Source organism: Leopardus geoffroyi, chromosome C2, assembly GCF_018350155.1.
Source record: "Leopardus geoffroyi isolate Oge1 chromosome C2, O.geoffroyi_Oge1_pat1.0, whole genome shotgun sequence".
NCBI lineage: Eukaryota > Metazoa > Chordata > Mammalia > Carnivora > Felidae > Leopardus > Leopardus geoffroyi.
The window spans coordinates 146922117-146943479 of NC_059333.1; the positions used below are offsets into that span (position 1 = coordinate 146922117).

General features: G+C 41.3%; 1 protein-coding gene across 1 annotated transcript in view; it reads right to left on the bottom strand.

Annotated features, from left to right (window-relative positions):
- The window catches only part of GADL1 (glutamate decarboxylase like 1), a 167470-nt gene that overhangs the window by 137863 nt on the left and 8244 nt on the right, over positions 1-21363 (bottom strand). The window lies entirely within an intron of this gene.

Below are 21363 nucleotides of genomic sequence, written 5' to 3' on the forward strand. Positions count from 1 at the left end.
AAATGATCTCTAGGTCACCTCTCTTAACTTTACATTTGAAGCTCATGCTTAAATGACCCTCTATATTAAAGACACTGCTTTTGTCCCGGAGGGCCCCTCCTTACATGTACTCAGCCACTTTTTTATGGAAGAAGAAGAAAAGGAAAGTGAGATGCATGATGGTTGGTGTAAACCCACATGTGATACCCTTAAATTTTTCAAACTTTCAGTTTGGGCACAGGCAGAAGGATGGAACAGAACATTTTCAGGAAGGTACAACTGCCAGTCAGTGACTAAAGGTTAAAAGTCAACGTGGAAATCTATATCTGAGAATAAAGGTTACCGCCTACCCAAAATAGCCCTCCACAAAAATAATTCTGGCAACTTCATCCAAATATTCCACCAATATCTGCCACAAGCTTTGATTCAATTTTATTCTTTCTCTAATCAGTGTCTCTCTTTCCTCCTGTAATGTACATTGTGGAAATTTCCAGAAACATATGCCAGTGGCCCATAAGCGTTTCAAATATTTTTATGCTTCCTAAAGCATAAAAAGCATAACGGTATTAACATGCATTATGCCTTAAAGTCCGTCTTTTCCTCAAAGTAGTTTATTTTGGTAAAATTCTGTGGCTTTACTTCTGTCACTGGCAAACCCAATTGGTGTCCATGGAGGCAGATAAAAATGGCGCAGGCAGGTTCCCCAATTTGGGAAAGCCGGGTTCTGCAGCAAAGGATCAATCTTTTAACCTCACGCTGAAGGGTAAACCATCCAGAGCTTCAAGGATGGATTTCAGTTCCACCCTTCACTTTGACTTATCTTTCACTTGAAAGGGTGCGTTCAACATGGCTCAGGGCCAAATGCGGAAGCCCAGGGTTTGAGCTTTCAGATGGGAAGCCTGTAACACCTAAGGGCACTTTCCTCCCTCCCAATTTTAGGTTCTAAAAATAAACTGGAAAAGAGGGCGATTATTCAGGGAACCCTGGTTATGTCAGTAGGCAGGGCTATTATTAGGCAGAGAGAAAAAGTTAGTTTTTTTAACCTCATTAGTAGGATTTCAGGTTTTTATCGTTCAGGGAATAGCAGTCACTCTGTAGCTCTCTCAGAATCAATCAATCTCTCTCTCTCTCTCTCTCTCTCTCTCTCTCTCCCCCCCTCTCTCTCTGTCTCTCTCTCTCTCACACACACACACACACACAAAATGTCAAACACCCACTTGCAACCAGAAAAGCAGTGAAATTGAAACTAAAGTCATCTTTGTCTCCACAGCAAAGAAATCCCCATATTTCATGCAATTATCTGTGAGAAAATCTATAAAAACTATAAAGAACTGGAGACAGATTATGCTTCTTTTCTTGATATATACATTCTAATTCTATTGCCAGATGTGACAATGTGCCTCTTCTTCCCCATGCTTTTTCCCAGGTTGGAAAAGACCCTCTGAAGGTTGTGTAAGTAGGTCAAACTGTGATCTTCTGGGATATGTACCTAGGATTTCCAATCTAACTGCTAGTGTGTATAGGGGTTAATAAGGAAGTCTTTCAATGGGAAGAATCTTCCATGAAGAATAAATCCAAAATATGACTGTTTTTCATCACCCCTTCCCCTACCACCTTAGTCCAAACCACCATCAAAAGCTTGGATTAGTGCAGTAGCCTCCCAGCTAACCCTTGGCTCTCACCCTTGTCCTGCATGTCGTACAGACTATGCTCAACATAGCTCTTATGTTCCCTTGAATCGATATGTCAGATCAAGGCTGACTTAAACCATCCAATGGCTCTGTATCTCATCAACCAAAAAGTCAAAGTCCTTATAATGAGCTCTAAGGCCCTAAATGATCTCCTGTCCCCATCATCTCCTGGACTTCAAACCTCATCTATTACTACTGTCCTCCAAGCTCACCAAGTTCCATCCACCTTGGCCTCTTCACTATTCTTCACTCTTTTCTTAAACATGAGCTTCTCAAAGAGGCCTTCTTGACGACCTGATTTCAAACTGTAGCCACTTCTCACCTCCACCTTCTTTCTTTGCTTTATTTGACTCAAAATTAGTGACCATGATGTGACATATAATATAAACTTATTTGCTTATTTGTCTAAGTATCTGTCTCTCCAATCGAGGTTTGGCCGTATAAGCTTCTCTCTGTTGGTTTCGCTTGTGTTTCTGTAACACCTAGAAAGTACCTGGCAATTTATAGGAGTCTGACAAGCCTTTGTTGGCTATTAAATAGAAGAAGCTCTCCTTGGCCCTTCAACCAACCAATGATAATGTCCCCTTCTCTGCGATGCCATTGTAAGTTACCTGACTGAGCGGGAGACAACTTTGGCTGGGGATGGGGTAGATATAGAATACAATTCATACAATCCATGGCCTACAGAAGACACGGAGGAACAGGAAGAACAGGGAACAGGTTCAACAGGAAAACTGAGCTGTAGCTTCTGGACTGTGAAAGGAAACTGCACACGGAGGTTCTCACTTTCCTCTCCTCTCCATACTTTTTGCTGCAGCCCCTCTCTTTCTATGCTCTCTCGTTCCTTTTCTTGTAGGAATTTGACTTCTGAAAGTCAGTCCATCCAGCCTCACCCTAGGAACCACACTTCCAAATGTGAAAGGCAGTTGACCCCTTAAACTCTGACTTGTGAATGTCCACCGGCTCTCCAATCCCATGCCTCCCAAAGCTCTGTATGAGATCAATGTTTGCTTTGTTCAAAGAGATGCGCAGATTTCCCTGGTGAGCAAACAATACATTCAACTTCAAATATTGTTTCAGTTATTGAGCAGTGGCCTCTTCCTTTGACGCAGGATTAAGTAAATTAACACAGACGAAGACTTAAAACAGCGCCTGCTACGTAGTGGGCACGCAAAAAAAAAAAAAAAGTCATTAATATTAGCTGGCTCAATAAATTTTAGCTAACAGTAACAGGCAACCAATAATACTTGTTAAATACATAAGTGCACGGAGGAGAAGTGAAACTCCATGTGACAGTAAGCTACGGTAGTAGAAAGGGAAAATCTCCTCAGCGTGGTCAAATGACAAGGTAATGAACTCTAGACCAAGGGGCCACAGTGGAAGAGTAGAAAGAGGGGCCACAGAGTGGGAAGTTGCCCCGTAAACACAGCAGTACTTCCTGCCAGAATGTTCAGGACACAAGATGGCGGTCATGCAGTTCAGCCCCCACTGAGCGGGCAGCTCTCCACACCTCCTGCCTTGTCACTCTCCAGCTCGCACTGTGGTTTCTGTGCAGCGGTTTGGTTTCTTGCACCAGACTGTAAAATCCTACAGGAAAAGGATGCGTGTCTCATTTTCCTGGTCACGTCAGAAACCCGTTCAGCAGCTAGCACGGGTAGGCACTCAGTAACTCTGAGGACCGCCTGGCTAACGGCAGAGACGTCTGGGAAGTCATCTTACGCAATCCCTTCATACAATCCAAAGATCCCCTGCACAACCCAGTGGCCATGATGTCAAGTTAGCTGAGTTCTAGTCTCGACCTCTCTCCCAAGCTCCCCGATCCTGGGAGAGTACAACCTCTTTATGTCTCAGTTTCCTTATCCACAAAATAGGACACAAAGGAAAGTGCTGGGCTGGCTACCAGAAAAGCTGAGTAAGATTCAGATGCCTAAGTCACTACTCAAACGATTTTGTTCTAGGCTGTGTTCAAAATGTGGAATTCGGCAAGCGCTCTAACTTATACTAACGCTGCTGAAAAACACACTAATGTCCAGCTGGACTTACGATTCACTGTTCTGGTGACCGCGAAGGTCCTCCCAAAATCTAACAGCTTTAGTTGTCTAGGCTCTCTCTAAACTTTAATACTTAGGCATTCATTTCAACAAGCATGTAGCCATCACCTGCCACACAGGCCACCAACCAGTTTAGGGGCCAAACACGCGAAGTGGATCATTTCCTCAAGGACCTCCAAGTCTCACGGGGAGATTAGGTCCTCAAAATGTACAGCCACACGAGACATGTCTACAGGCTACGTGTCCAGCTCTGTTCTCAAAGTTTTACAGATTTAACAAATTTAACGGTCGCAAAAACTCCAGTTATGTATTCCGTGTTACGGCTGAGGAAACTGAGACACAGACAGTTTAACTGGCTTGCCCAGCATCACAGAGCTAGTAAATGGTGAAACCGGGGTAAATAACATACTGAAGCTCTGGGGAGGACCAACAAGATTCTGTTCCGCAGGCATCTACAGTTTGTAAGGTCATGTCAGGGAGGTAGTAATGACAGCAAGATAAAGTAGACTCAATTCCTGTCCTCAGTTAACCGAGAGCCTCAGAGTACTGAATAACCAACCAGAAGACAGTAGGTGTCCGATGGCACGAGAAGGACCCCCATAAGATGTTTTGAATATAAACTATGCCGACATTCGTGGTTAAGGCTCAGGGTTGTAAGAGAAGTCGAGGTATCGGGGGAAACTTCTGAATTAGAGGACGTGTCTTCTCCTTGAGTACCGGTATAATGAATAATCATAATTTTAAAACTGCATCACGTAAAGTAGCACCCCACTGACAGCTGGAATGGTCACAAAAATTCCTCTCAGCGTAACTTCACGTACGCATTTGTGTCATTTCCACAGGCTTTGGCAGTAAGTGGGTACATGTCTAATTTCTCTTCCACAGGGCTCTGAGCCAAATACGGGGAGACTTCTTTCAGCTATCATATAAATCTCTCTCTCTCTCTCTCTTCTAGTTAGAACTACTCCAGTTTCTTCGATGGTTTCTGAAGATGGTCACGATGGTGACGATGGTCACGATGGTGACGATGGTCACGAGTCTGGGTCAGTTTATTTCTATCTTATAAAAGGAGGCATAGCACAAAAATCCAGGTGTGGTATCCCCAGCTCTAGAATACAGTGAATTCAGGGGCGCCTGGGTGGCTGGGTTGGTTAAGCATCCGACTTTGGTTCAGGTCATGATCTCGCAGTTCGTGAGATCGAGCCCCACGCTGGGCTCTGTGCGACAGCTCAGAGCCTGGAGCCTGCTTCAGATTCTGTATCTCCCTCTCTCTCTGCCCCTCCCCCACTCATGCTCTGTCTCTATCTCTCTCTCAAAAATAAATAAACATTATTTTTTTTTTTAATTTAAATAGAGTGAATTCATATTTCCTGTGCTCTGGTCACCATGATCCCATTAATAAGGCTCCCATGAGCACCCTAGCTGATACCAAAGCTTAAGCTTTGAAATCAGGCAGATCCTGGTCCAAATTCTAATTGTGCTCCTGTGACTTCATCCATGTTATTTACATTCCATGTGATTCAGATTTTTTATCTGGTGAAGGGAGGAAATAGCCATGTCTATTTTAAGGAGTCACTGGAAGGGTTAAATGTGGCAAAGCATGTAAGGTGCTCAGCAAAGTGCCAGGAACAGTCTAAAGAGAACAAGAAATAGTAACTATTAATGTGACTGAGTCTATATGAACTCTTTTTTGGCACCCACATTCCACTGTTGGCTCAGGTAAAAGTTAGAATTAATAGCCTTTGGGCTTTATCAGAAAGTCTGCCAGTTAGAGCCAAGAGTCCCATCCAAGACTCTTTAATCGTTAAGAGAAAATTAGCAATAGGAAAATAATGCTTGCTTCCAAAGGATAGGAAGGAGGAACAATAGATCAAAAGAGGAATCCAGGCATCTGGGTGGGAGCCAAGGAACGCTTCCAAAAACTTGTGCAAAAGACAATGGGGACCAAGGGAGGTCTGAGAGTCGGGACCTGGAAAGCCCAAGAGGCCAGTCCAAGATGGGCATGAAAATCAACGCCTGCAAAAGAGGATAGCATTAATTAATAAATTAATAAGGGACAATTACCAAGCACCCAACTTGGTGCCTAGGGATACAGAGATAAGAAACACAGAGTTTCTGTCCTCAAGTTGCTAAACATCTGAAAAGAGAATATTTAGGGAGACAGAGTGAAGGAAAATACAGCTGAAAGAGCAAGTTGAAGAAACACCCTTCTGTTCTGGAGTTTTCTACTTCTGGTGTCTCTTCTAATCTTAAAAGAGCGGATGCCTAATTTACTTGATGTACCTGGGTGGTACTGCTGGGCTCGTAAATTGTTTGCATCCCTTTCAAATTTCATGCCCGTTTTTTAAGCCATTTTGTTGTCTTAAAACAACATATCAATGAGAGGGTAACTATGGGCAACCTACAATTAAAAAGACTATAGAAAATAAACAAAGATTAGTAAATAACAATAATACAAGGCATGGGCCACAAAACCTCTGGAGATTTGGGTAATAGTAACGAATGTAGGGATTTAGCTTCTGAATCTACCTCTGCGATGCTGCAGAATCACAGAGCCTTTTTAGGAACTGAATGATTTCCACAGTGCAACCCACAAATATGACGACATTGGAGTAAAAGGCAAAACTATGCTTACAATATTATTCAGCTAAAGAGGGGTGGCTACCCATAGGCAGAGAGAAAGAAAGAAATTAAGAAATTAGCTGAAATCCACAGTGAATCAATATTGCTTATATTTACACTTTGTGAAATATTTACTGAATATTGTGTGCAAGACATTGTGATAGGCACGGTGGGGGAGCTCAGAGATGAATCAGACACACAGATGGTAACCTCAAAATCTCGTAAGGAAAATTAGACATGCTTACAAATACCTAGAATCCCATCCAGAGGGTGTAAAGTATGAAGCTTGAGGTCAGACAAAACACACTGAAATTCCAGAGAAGAGCTTCTGAATGTGTGAAGCAGAAAGGCCGCCTGGATTAGACGGTAGTTAGGATGACCGTTCATTCAACCATTCAGCAAATACTTACTTAGTGCCCGTCATGTTCAAGATGAACAAGAAGACACAAATTTACATTTGCTTGGGTAGACAGGAGATGTAGTCAATAAAAAGGCAAACAGATAGCCAATTAAAATAATTTCAGGCTCTAATAAATGCTCTAAAGGAAATCACTTGAATGACTCAATAGAATAAGGAGAAGAAGCTATTTTAGATCTGGTCCTGGGAAACTATTTCTAAGGCAGAGACATGTGTATTGACATGTTTTAGGGAACCAGATGTAAAAAAGATGTGGAAAGAGAACAGCCTAGCAGGAAGGAACAGAAAATGCAAATAATCTCTAAATTGGCCCCTGAAAGAAACAGAAAAGGACTGTGCAGCCTAAGTGGGAGGAAAAGGGAAAAGAAGGAACCAAGTGAGCTTTGGAAAGACCGACAGGGAGCAGATCAGGTAAGGCATTTTATTCTAAAAGCGACACGAAGCCACTTAAGGGTTTTAAACAGAGGAGTAACATGATGGGATTTACATTTATAGAAGATTAGTCTGATTCCACGCAGAGGCGCACGTGGACGTCGATTACTGAGGAAATCCTGGGGAAGGTCCAGGCAACAGAGAACTGAAGCTTTGATGTGAAGGTAGCAGTGGAGATGCAGAGAAGTGCTGCGCTACGGGAGACATTTTGGTGGGAAAGCCAAGAGGACTTGCTGGTGAATTGAACGGAGGGGGTAAATAAAACAATAGGATCTAAGGTGACTCTTGGGTTTGGCACCTGTGCCACCAGGTAAACGGTGGAGCCCCGCGCTGATATGGAGACCACTGGAAAATGGCAAGTTAGTCAAGAATGTGGCGGGGCAGGCTTAGGGAATCAAGATTTATTTCTCATTAGTACGAATTGGTTGTGATGGGGGTAGAAACCAACGTCATGGCAAAAACATTCACGATAAAAAGGCAACGCGAACCAGGTAAAAAACAAAAAACAAAAAACAATGAATGTGTATGTTGGTGTCCAGGAAATCCCAACAATTTGTTTGTCCAAGAGGCAAGATCTATAAATGGGAGAAGTGAGTGTTGGGACTGATGGGGCATGGGGACTGATCTTGCGATAACTTGAATAGAAAGAATTTAGGTGTTACTTGGTGGGCAGTAAGAAGCCTTATCTACGACGGGATAAGAAGAGGGCTTTAGAAAGATTTAACAGGTGTAGAGGTCAGATGGCACATCAAGAATTGGAGGTGGGGAGATAGGATGGTGATAATCCAGGCCGGGGAGAGGGAGAACATGAACTAGGCAGTGGACAGAATGGTAGGTTTGTATTTATTTTAACCTCTCCCCATAATAGTGCTGCTGTAAACTTGAAGCCAGGAATCCTGTGTCTTTCTAATGAGTCCTAAAGCTGTCCAAAGACAGGATAGTTTCCTATTCTCCAGGAAATCTATGTTCTAATGATCTTTGGATGATAAGGTGACAGAATAAGGCGAGAAAAAATCATTTTGTGCATCCATGCATCAGTTCCTCTCTTGCAAAGCACTGGCGAACATATAACATTTTTTGGAGGTGACATGTTCCCATCACCTAGGGTTTTGTTTTATGAGATCCTGTTGTGTTAGCATCTCGGATGCTAGTCAAATGATTCAGATTCTGTTGAAACACAAAGGCATCCCCTTCAACAAAAGAGGTGGGTGCTTAAACACCATCCATTTTCTGAGAGGACAAGTTCCTCACAAGGGAGTCTAAAGCACCCCCAAAAAAATAGCTGTCAGAGCCCCACCAATAGCCAATAAATGCATGGTGTCCCATAAACCCTATTTATTTATTTATTTATTTATTTATTTATTTATTCACTTATAATTTTATTTTTCTTCTAGACAGTGGTATAAATGGTGCCCCATAGAGTGTGCAGGGTACAACCTGCACAACTGTAAACAGCAGCCCAGGCTGTTCGGCTACTCAGACAGGCCTTAGTTGTTGTTATTTATTTGTTTTGGTTTGTTTTCTTTTTGCGTTTTGACCCCCTTCGTCCATTTCTCCTACCCTGACTCCCCATCTCTGGCAACCACCCATCTGTTCTCTGCGTCTATGAGTCTGAGTCTTTATGGGTGGTTTTTTGTTTTGTTTCGTCTTAAGATTCTACATCTAAGAGAACTCATACAGTATTTGCCTTTCTCTGTCTGACTTATTTCACTTAGCATAATGCTCTTGAGGTCCATCCATGTCACTTCAAATGGCAAGCTTTCATTCTTTTTTAGGGCTGAAGGATGCTCCACTCTATATGTATACACACATAACCACAATTTCTTTATTCAGTCATCCATCGACGAACATTTGGGTTGCTTCCATATCTTGACTACTATAAATAATGCTGCAATAAACATAGGGATGCGAATCTTTTTCATTTTCTTCAGATAAATACCCAAAAGTGGAACAGCTGGATCATATGATAATTCTATTTTTAATGTTTTGAGGTATCTTCATACTGTTTTCCCCGGTGGCTGCGACAATTTACATTCCCACCAACAGTGCACAAACATTTCCTTTTCTCCACATCTTTGCCAACATTTGTTATTTCTAGTCTTTTTGATATTAGCCATTCTAACACGTATGAGGGGGTATCTCGCTGTGATTGTCATTTGCATTTCTCTGATGATTAATGATGTTGAGCTCCTTTTCATGTACTTGTACAAGTACTTTTCATGTACATCTACAAGTCTTCTTTGGGAAAATGTCTACTCAGATCTTCTGCCCATTTTTTAATCAGATTGTTTGAGTTCTTGTGTATGAGCTATGAGTTCTTTATGTATTTTGGATATTAGTTCCTTATCAGACATATGACCGGCAAATATTTTCTCCTATTCAGTGGGTTATTCTTTCATTTTGTTGATGGTTTCCTTTGCTATGCAGAAGCTTGTATGATGTAGTCCCAGTTATTTATATTTACTTTGGTTGCTCTTGCTTTTTGGTTTCAGATGACTAAAAAAAATCATCTCTGAGACTTATATCAAGGAGCTTACTGCCTTTGTTTTCCTCTAGGAGCTCTCTGGTTTCAGGTCTTGTGTTCAGGTTTTTAATCCAATTTGAGTTAATTTTTGTGTATGGTGTAAGATAGTCCAGTTTCATTCTTTTGCATGTGATTATTCAGTTTTCCCAACACCATTCATTAAATAGACTGTCCTTTCCCCAATGTATATTCTTCATGCCTTTGTCATAAATTAATAGACCACATGTGTGTTTATTTACGGGCTTTATTCTGTTACATTGATCTATGTGTCTGTTTTAATGCCAATGGTATACTATTTTGATTACTATAGCTTTGAAATATAGTTTGAAATCATGGAGTGTGATGCCTCCAACTTCTTCTTTCTCAAAGTTGCTTTGGCATTATGGGGTGGGGGGGGGTTCCATATAGATTTTAGGATTATTTGTTCTATTTCTTTGGAAATATGCCACTGGATTTTGATAGTGATTGCATTGAATTTGTACATTGTCTTGGGTAGCACGGACATTTTAACAATATTAATTCTTCCAATCCAGGAACATGGAATACCTTTCCATTTTTCTATGTCTTCTTCAATTTCTTGCCTTCATGTCTTGTAGTTTTCAATGTATATGTCGTTCACCTGCTTGATTGAATTTATCCCTGGTTTTTTATTCTTTTTGATGAAATTACAAATAGAATTGTTTTGGGGGTGCCTGGGTGGCTCGGTCGGTTAAACATCTGACTTCAGCTCAGGTCATGATCTCATGGCTTGTGAGTTCGAGCCCGGCAATTGGCTCTGTGCTGACAGCTCAGAGCCTGGAGCCTCTTCAGATTCTGTGTCTTTCTCTCTCTCTCTGCCCCTCCCCCACTCACACTCTGTCTCTGTCTCTCAAAAATAAACATTAAAAAATTTTTAAACAAAATAAAAACAAATAGAATTATTTTGTTTCTCTTCCTGAGAGGACATTATTAATGTATAGAAATGCAGCAGATTTTTATGTATTGATTTTGTATCCTACAACTTTACTAAATTTGTTGATTTGTTCTAACAACTCAATTTTTTGATGGAGCCCTTAGGGTTTTCTATTTATAGTATCATGTCATTTGTAAATAGTGACAGTTTGACTTCTTTTTCAATTTGCATGCCTTTAATTTCTTTTTCTTGCCTAATTGGTCTGGCTAGGATTTCCAATACTATGTTGACTAAGAGCAGTGAGAGTGGGCATCCTTGTCTTGTTCCTGATCTTAGGAGAAAGACTTTCAGCTTTTTACCATTGAGGATGATATCAGCTGTGGGCTTGTCATTTATGGCTTGTATGATGTTGAGGTATATGATCTCTATACCCATTTTTTTGATAATGGATATTGATAATTTAATTTCAAAAATGCCTTCCTTTTTCACTGGACATGAGGCCAGGAATTAGGTAACCTTCTGAGATTTCCAAGAGAGTAGGTTTTCCAGAGTCATTTATTTCTATCGTTTGAGTAAACATTACTTGACAAGCTATATGTGCTGCTACTGTATATCTTAGCTTGTCATATTGATAAGCAGCTCTTAAAACCACCCACACCCACTCACCATCCCACCTCTAAGCCTTATGAACTTTTCTGATGGGTACAATTTCAGCTTGCAAGGATTTGAAGGTAGTCAGGCTCTATGAGAAAATTGAATCTATTATATCCACATAGTACATTTCAGCCTCATCCTCCAGCCCCAGACTGGAGAACTTGGCTATGGAAGAGACGCTTTCATTTGGCTCAGTGGGAACTCTGGGACCAAGGTGCAATATGTACACTAGGAACACTACTCACTGTGTGTCCCTCTCCTTCATTAACCACTGCCACCCTCGTAGTCATTTTTCACCCTGTGCCATTTTGGCTCTTTGTCCTCCTTGACTCTCCATGTTGCTTCTTGTCTACACATATTTGTGAAACCTGAGATTTAACTCACTGCTGTGTCTGTAAATTAGCCTTGTTGACATAAGGCTAAGTAGCGAGAATGCCCATTTTTAGTTTCCTTGTTTGCTTAGGGCATTTGGGGCTTAACCAGCATCCCAACTGGAACGACCCTCCCACCCACCCCCAGACACAGTCTTGGCATGATTGTCAATTAAGGTTACGCTCTTTGGTGGGTATCTCCAGGTACCAAGTATTTCCAATCTCCAGAGTTGTCTGGGCTCCTATCTTTTCAAAGGTCTAATTATTTACCTCTCTCTCCAAATCAGTGAATTCCAAGATCCTTCCACTGAATTCCCCCTAAAAGTGATCTAGACTCATCCTGTTTTCTGTGACACCAGAGAACCATAACTAATACTCTGAATAATTTGGTTTCGGTAGCCATTTCCAAGTAAGGAAAGTTAAATCCAATTAGACACACCTTAGTATACTCTACGGACCCTCAGAATTCCTCATCTCTTTTTATCTTTTTCTCCAAAATTTAGGGATCACCCAGATACTGTCAGAAAGCAAATATGGTGGGTTTTTTTTTCTCTTTTTAAAAATATTCCTCTCAAGAACAAGTCTGGATGATTGAGGTCAACAAGGAGAGTACTGTCTTTGCAAAGAGTTCAGAACGATACTGCCAAAAAGAAATATAACGCAAGCCACAGATGATGCCACCTGTGTGATTTATCTTTTCTAGTAGTAGATGCCATACAGGAAATAAAAATATAATGGCCCTTATTAAAAAAAAAAAAACAGAAGTTAAGATTCACCAGATATTTATAACGGATCAGGTACTGAGCCAGGCACCTTGTACCGATCACTTCATGTCATCCTCCCAATAAGCCTATGATGAAAATATCTTTATTAACTCCATTTCACAGATAGAGTAACTGAGGCCAGAGGGAATTAAGAGGACTGCCCAAATCAGACAGCTAATAAGTGGTAGAGGCAGAATTCAAAGCCAGATACCCTGAGTTCAGTCCGACATAACGTTGATAATTACCACACTCTACCTTCCTTTTTATTTTATTTTATTTTTTTTTCAACGTTTATTTATTTTTTGGGACAGAGAGAGACAGAGCATGAACGGGGGAGGGGCAGAGAGAGAGGGAGACACAGAATCGGAAACAGGCTCCAGGCTCTGAGCCATCAGCCCAGAGCCCGACGCGGGGCTCGAGCTCACGGACCGCGAGATCGTGACCTGGCTGAAGTCGGACGCTTAAACGACTGCGCCACCCGGGCGCCCCACTACCTTCCTTTTTTTAAGAAAAGGCAAACGAGAAGATACTGCTTCTTGTGTCTCATCAGCCACACTAAACAATTTGGACATATATTTTGTACTCCTAAAGCAATAAGCAATTATCTTGGAACTATGCATTAAATTGCAATGTGCGGCAATTTAATATATAGTTTTAAAACCAATTTGCTCAAGTGTTGACTTCAGAATTTTAAATGTATTCCATTTAACCAGCAATTTAAATGAAAATTTAAATAAATGCTATAAATGGGTGCCTCATTTGCATGATCTGTTGATTAACTCCGATGTGAAGCTCATCTGTGCCCAGGGTTCTGCCTTCTAGCCTAGGCCTTTGGCAGATCATCTTCTAGATGAGCAGAGACAGTAACTCTCAGCTCCTTAGCACCTCAACACACATGCTGTGACATTCACATGAGGCCAACCTCAAATGGAGAAAACTGTACTTAGCAAAACTCCTTTATGGAGGCCATTATAAGTGATGGGAAGGAACATACCACGAAGCTGTTGGAATGGCAGTAAGACCTTTCCAAGAAGCATCTTTAAGGAAAATCAGATGATCTAAACTGCCTCCTAAGGAGAGAGGACTCTGGCCCTTGCAGGGCGAACACATTGCCGAGCAAAGTATGCAAACGTAGGGACAGAGATGAACTGCTCAGTGAAGTAGAAAAGAAGGTGAGGCTGCCCCAGCACCTTCCTTCTCATCCTTTATGCTACACAGAATCAGCCTTACCCTATATAAAATCAGAGAAAATATTCTAAAAAAATTAACCTTCTTGGGAGCCACCACAGTCACATAAACTACATTGTAGATGGTGCCCCTGAAGTGGCAAACATGGCTGCCCAGGGGGATGCCCACACATCTCATCGCTGCTCTGATGTTGACAAATGAAGTGCCCGTAGGACACTGCATAACAGATCATAAAGACATTGGCATGGGTGCGTCCACAGCTGAGACCCAGTGAGGCTTGAATTTGGGTCCATCTAGAATATGTGCCAAAGTGGGTTTGGGGCCAATCTTGCATAGGAACGTGGGATCTTAGAGTCTGACCATCACTTATAGATCATTTAGCAAATATCCTCATTTTGACTTTGAGAAAATTGAGATTTAGGGGCACACATATTGTTTGATGGTCATGTACCTCCTTCTATAGGTCTACCAGAGCCTGTAAGGCTGTCCATACTTCACCTCTCATAAACATCTGGAACTTATTTCATAGAATAGTAGCTACCATTTATCTAGCACTTCCTCTGTGCTAGGTTTGGGTTAAGTCCTTTACAAATAATAGCATATTTATCCCACACAGCAACCCTGTGAAGATACAAACAACTAAAACTCACTCTGGTTAAGTGAAACACAAAAATGATTTATTGGGAGGAGGCATCAGTTATCTACAGTTGTGTAACAAATGACCCCAAGCCTTAGAAGTTTAAAACAACAATGATGTATTGTTTCTCACGATGCTGTGGCTTGTCTGGGTGATTCTGCTGGTCTTGCCTGGGCTTACTCACACAACTGGATCAGCTTGTGCATTGGCTGGGAGTTGAGCCCATCTGGAAAGCCTAGGATAGCTGGACCTCTCTCTCGACATAGGCTTTCATTTTCAAAGAGATTAGACTGATATTCCTCACAAGGTGACAGTAGGTTTGAAGATGGTGAAAGCAAAAGCTACAAAGCCTCTTGAGGCCTTGGACTGTATGTCACACAACATCACCTCTGCCACACTGTGTTGATCAAAGCAAGTCACCAGAAGAAGCGTATTCAAAGATACAGAAAAAAAGCTCACCTCTTGACGACAGAAGGCAATGTCACATTGCAAAGTGATACGAATGCTAGGAAGGAATAAAGGAATGTGAAGCCATTTTTTTTCAATCTGCTAGAGTCTACCCTCTTACCAAAAATTATTCATACTCCTTCCACCCACAAAATACACTTATCCCCATCCCCAAACCTGCCCAAATCTTGTCCTATTATAGAAACAGGCTTGTAGTCCAGGATCGCTTCTGATTTGTGTCAAGTCTACAAACATAAAAGGCTATTCAGTTGCAGCTGCTCTTGGTTCAGGGACCCATAAACTAAACACACAGAGTCTCAGACACCACACTCAACATAAAATAGCAAGAATACGATTACCACCATAGACACTCCCAGGAAAGAATGGAAGGCACAGAGCCACCCACTGGTCCACAGCAGTTCTGAAATCTAGCCAAGGACATATTGCGCCTGTTGCACGGGGTTCTGATTCTGCCCGCTGGGGTGCTCTCCTAATCCATTATTCTCTGCGGCTCTTGGATCTGCGCTCAGACAGAAGAGAAGCAGTGGCCCGGCCTCTCGGACAGTCTTTGATGTCAGATACTGTGGTGAGTGGTTGCCGACATCCCAGCACATATTGGCTTGTCCTTGTCTCTTCTCTTCTCATCTGAAAGCTTGCTTCTTGATCCTCAGGGATGGAAGCTACACAGAGAAACAGCTTTCTTTCTCCAGCTCCATGCACGGTCACACTTTGGCAACTGTACCCGCCGTTCCCAGGCTCCTCTATAAGCTCTAACTTGCCCTCTCTTGCCAGTGCTTCAGGGGGGCTGGTTAGTGACTTGACTTTTATCTGATTTCCAGAGAAACCCTCTTGCCTCTTCACGGAATTTTTCTTCCTCAGCCTCTCCCATAATTGGGTAAGGTTTAATTTCGATAATAAGCACGTTATGCCAGAGTACTCCTTTCGTACAATATGTTATTGTGCCTCATCTTCACCCTACCCATACAAGTTACACACATGCTGTTTTATAGGCAAGGACGCTGAGGATCACAGAAGTTGGGTAACTTGCCCATAGCTACGCAGCCAAAAGGTTTCAGAGCTCAGACTTGAACTCAGGTCTGACTCCTGAGCCTCTGCACGTAACTCCTATTCTCCATCCACTGGGAGAAGAGGGACGGGGACAGTGGTGCTTCAGTAAACTGGTTTCTGAAGAAAAAGACCCTCACTGACAGCACTTGTCTAGTTTCCTGGTGTAAAGACTCCCGTCAGGCTAATCTCAAGATACTAACAATCTGATAATTCGCTTACAACATTTCTGAATATTTAACACTCTCATGAGCTGGTAGGAAGTGGTTTCAGCATACCAACAATAGGGAACTAGGAAAACAAAATTCTTCACTAAGGAAATGGAGTGATAGTTAACAAAAATGGAGTAGAGTGGTTCTTCAGGGGCGGACCTGTGCTCAAGCAATCCCTTCCAAGTCAACCGTCTTTATCCCTTTGCCTGCAGCCTTTCTATCTTGGCAAAACCTTCTCTGCCCACTTATGTGGCAAGCCTGAAGTTCTGAAAAACGAATACCCATACCTTAGCATCTCCCACCAATCACCAATAGAAATTAATGTCTAAATATCCAGCTCGTTTGTCTTTCATAGGGGATGACTCTGAGGTGTGTATTCTTCACTAACACCCCAAGTTCCCCAGTAGAATTAAGCTTCAATTACTCACAGGGCTACTTTGCTTTATCATGTATTCTCTGTTGGCTAGCTCTGAAACCACCTTCCAAAGTAACTACTTACTCTTTTACCCTTGACTTAGGTCTGCTTCTGAAAAACTCAAATCAAGACGAATGATTACCATGTTTTGAACGCCCATGGACCAGACAGACACCGCACTGGACATTAACACGTGTTTACGCAACTCTTTATGACATCTTGTGTGGCAAGTATCATTCCCAACTGTACAAATATGAAAATGAGGATCAGAGAAGTTCATTAACTTTGGGGAGGTCACATAGCTGGTATAGTAAATAGCAGAACTGATATTCAAACTATGATTGATTGCAATGTCTCTTCTCTTTTCACTAAACCACGCTGCCTCTCTCACCAGGGAGACTGGACGCATACACGTGAAACAATAAAAGAACAATTAACTGCTAAACTGACATATTGTATTGAACACTTCTGGACAAAACTGTCATCATACGTATGTTCCACAATTACTTTCTGAAATTCTCTTTTGTTGTGCCATCAACTTGAAAAATAAGGCCACCAATAAGTATCAGGAAATTCAATTTTTTATGGATTTTCTTTCTTCTCCATCATTGCTTCATACAAATTAGGTACTGAAACAAAACTGAGCTGATGGCATAACAGAATATACCATGATGAAAGTGCATATGAAGAAAATATGTTCCCTGGATATATTTTTTGGCCCACATAGCATTTGAAAGAACAGATAAGATATGTCATAAAATACCAACTAAGTCTCTATTGATTTTGAAAGTCAATGCAAAGCACTAGGAGATCAAACAACACAATATCCAGAGTGCTGAATTGGGAATAGTCTTATCAGCAAGAAACTCAAACAAAAGGACTTAGCAATATATTTAATAGGCAAAATTGGAGTGTGGAAATTTAAAATTTGCCAAAGCTGCAGCTTAATCATCAAAACAGATTTGAATATTTAGATAGCTGCTCTATAATATTTCCCATTAAGAAGCTCCTGAATGCTGAAATTCTTAGCACTGTACTTCAGATGCTGGTGGAAACTAACATAAAATTTAACGGTGATTTAATCTGTATTTTACAGGGTTGATTTCTTACTTTTAATTATCTGCTCTGACAATATGCATGGACAGAACATAATAGAACTTGGGATGGGAGAGCCCAGCCCCGACTCTAGCCCTACATAGTTCTTTGACTGCAAATAGTACTTTACTCTCTGGTTAAATGATGCCGTCAGTTAAATGACCCTCTACAAGATGCCTGGCCACTCTAACTGTCCGTGATTCTATGGCGAAAGCCCATTTTTCAGTTAAAATCCCATTCACATAATGAGCACAAATCACATTCCAGAATTGCTAAGAGTCTTCATCAATGGTCTGCACTACTGTGAATTCCTAAAACGTGTCAGGACCCCATGATGGCGGCTCACTGGAGGAAATGATGAAGAATGTGGTCTTTAGGGCCACGGGGACCACTTGAGGCTCAGCAAAGCTGTTTCCTGGCAAAAGTCTCTCTATATTATTTTGCTTTTACGAGTTGTAGGCATGAATGAATGAAGTGACACTTCAGCTTTGAATTACAATGTGACTTGACTGACATTCGATACCCATTGTTTTTCCCTCTTAAAAAAAATGGAGGACTTTCCCGCTAAGCCTCACTTACCACGGGAGCTCCATCAGCAGACCTGAGGCCCAGCTTTGTGCATGTTCACCCTTGGCAACTGCGCTCCGCAAAGACGGGGCTGGTGTCAATGGCAGTGGCTGAAGCAGCCAATTTCATTTGTTTCAAGGTTGTTTGTGGCCCCAAGGTTGTTTATGACACACAGGTATACGGAGAAAATATAAATATATTTTGGTCTCTAATTAATTTTGTCTTCCCCCTGAGTCGCCATTGCCAAAAAGAGGTAACAAATTGTACCTTATTTAGCCCAATCTGGTTAAAATTTGGTCATATGTAATAAGTTAAACAGTCTCTTTAGACAGTGCTCAGTTTTACTGTGTAAAAATGCTCCATCTCTTAGATCTCCATTTCCCCTTCTCCTAATACTCTTCATGATGGCTTGTAGGCACATAAGCAGAAAAGCAAGTTATCCAACTTCAAGATGGAGGAAGACCGGTAGGGGCCTTGGATCAGTATAGTCTCCCCTAGCACCCTTGTCTCTGGGAAATCTTAGTTTCTACACCCTTTCTCACCTGGCAGTCATGGCTGAGGCATATTCATGGTCTCTCTCTCTCTCTCTCTCTCTCTCTCTCTCTCTCCGTTGGTTAGATAGGGGAGGTGCTCCACGACTAAGGTCACCTCGCCTTGTCTGTCAATGATGGTATAGACCCTCTGGATTTATGCCACATCCTCCATAACCTCCCCAACAGAGATCGTCCTATGATTTCATCTTCATCAGAGAGGGACCCTTGGGAGGATCAAGGGTACTTGATTCAACTACCTTCCTCTGAGGACAAGAGGGTCTTTCTGAGTTACCTCCACCCCTTCAAAGGCTAAATCAAGCCTCTCCCTCCTTGTCCAATTTCAGTGAGCCATCCCTTTTGCGTTGAAGAGATTGCAAGGCAGCCTTCCCCAAGCGAAGTTGGTAAAGATTTCTGTTGTTGGCCGTGTTTCCATAAACCTACCATGTAAATGATCTACACCCCTCCCTGCTCCTTGGCTTTGATCCCAGGTAATAAGGAATAGATGCTATGTCTTTCAACATTTGCCTCCCTTGCTTCAATCTCTTTTTTCCTCCCCATTATCACCTCGTATCAGAAGTGGAAATTCTACACTGACTTTTCTTACTTTAAATATTCCCTTTTTGATCTTAGCTTTAAAGGTACACAAAGGTATCTTCTCTGTACGATACCTCCACGATTTTGTCTTCTAGGCCTAGTAGGTCATGTAAAAGGGGAAATAAAGGAATTTAGGGAGCCCTATATCAAGGCAATAGCCTGAGTTGTAAAACTATTGTTTTCCTTTGAAACTCTTATTTTGGCCACTGGAATCTAAATAGTAATTATCTTTCTCTTTGCATTCTACCTGTAAGGATCATACTCCCTCTTAAGCAGACAGCTATTTGCAGAGAAGAGCAGGTACTCAGAAACAGCAGGAAAAAGAAGCATGGTAATGTTTTTTTGAAATATCATATGCATGGGGATGCTCTAAAATTGGACTGTGCTGAGCGTTGCACAACTCTGTAAATTTGCTAAAAATTGAATTGCACATTCAAACAGGTGAATTTTATGATATGTAAACCATACCTCGATAAAGCTTTTAAAAAATCATGGGCAGCATAAAAGAGTGCACCCTTCTGTAGGCTCTGCTATGGACTTCTTAGTAGCACTGCCTATGTGAGCGATAGAAACAGAGCAAGCTAGGAGAGCATATGCAGGCATTGTCCCCTCCAGAAGGGTGAGGGATCTATCATACTCCCAGTACAGTTCAGTGAGTAGAAAGCTATAATTTTCCTTTAAGCCGGGACTTACTTGCCAAATCTGTTTACATGTCTATCTCTTGAGCAATAAAACGTTATTGGTTTCTCCAAATCATGAGCATGAACTATAATTATGCATGCATACATGTACATAAAAATACGTTTTCACCTACATACACTCTATTAGGAAGCGTCTTATCTGGCAACATCAAATATCCAGAACGCACACAAAAATACAAAGGAGTGCAAAATAAATAAGTAGAAAAATGTTAGTGTAGTAGATACTTAGACCTCCTCTTATATAAACCTATGCACGTTTCATCCGGAGGCAATCAACCTTATGTCAGGTGTGATACCAACCTTTCGAGGGCTAGAAAACCAGGAATATGGGACAATAGCCAAAGTTGTCGAAAGCAAGAAATTGGAGGAAATGTGGCAAGTGGCGGCTAAAGATGCTACTAGGATTTATGAGAAGAAAGAAATTACTCTTTCTCTGACACTCATGGGAGATCATGATGAAGGAGACAAACAGTATAAAAGTTACAAGAATTCAAAAACAGCAATCTGCCCATCATTCAATGAAGGGACAAACATGGCGGATACATCTCAACTCTTAGAAATGCTATATTATTCTGGCCTCCCAATGGCAATGCCAATATGCACAAAAGACGGTTAAATCTGTTGAGGGAGGCAAGTAAGTTTTAAAATTATTTCACAAATTTTCTATTCTTAAAAGCCTGCTTCCTTTGCTTTTAAATTAGGTGTTCTTTTTTTTTATTGTGGTAAAAAGCACATAAGATAAAATTTACCATTTTAACTATTTTTAAGTGTGCAACTCACTCTGTTGAAGTATACTGTATTCATATTGTTGAGAAACAGATCGCCAGAACTTTTTCATCTTGCAAAACTGAAACTCTATGAGTAAAGACTTTTCCTTCTTCCTGGATTCCCCCACACCTTGGTAACCACCATTCTACTTTATGTTTTATGAATTTGATTACTTTCATTACCTCATTTAAGTGGGATCATACAGTATTTGTCTGATCATAAAATTTTATGTCTGGCTTATTTCATTTAACACCATGTCCTCAAGGTGCATCCATGTGGTAACCAGTGACGGTATTTCTATCCTTTTTACGTCTGAATAATATTGTATGTATAAACTACATTTTGTCTGTCTACTCATCCATTGATGGACATTTGGGTTGCTTGCACCTCTTGGCTATTGTGAACAGTGCTGCTGTGAATGCAGGTGCACAAGTATCTTTTTAAGACCATGTTTTCAGTTCTTTTGGATATTGATCCAGAAATAGGAATTCTGGATAACATAATAGTTCTATTTTTACTTTGTTGAGGAACCTCTCTACTGTTTTTCATACCAGTTGCCCAATTCCACAATTCTGCCAACAGCCTACAAGAGTTCCAATTTCTCCACATCCTTCCAACACTTGTTATTTTCTATTTTATTATTATTTTCTAAAAGTAGTCATCCCAGTGAGTGTGGGTGATCGCTCATTGTGGTTTTGGTTTGCATTTCTCTGATGATTCATGATGCCGAGCATCTTTCCATA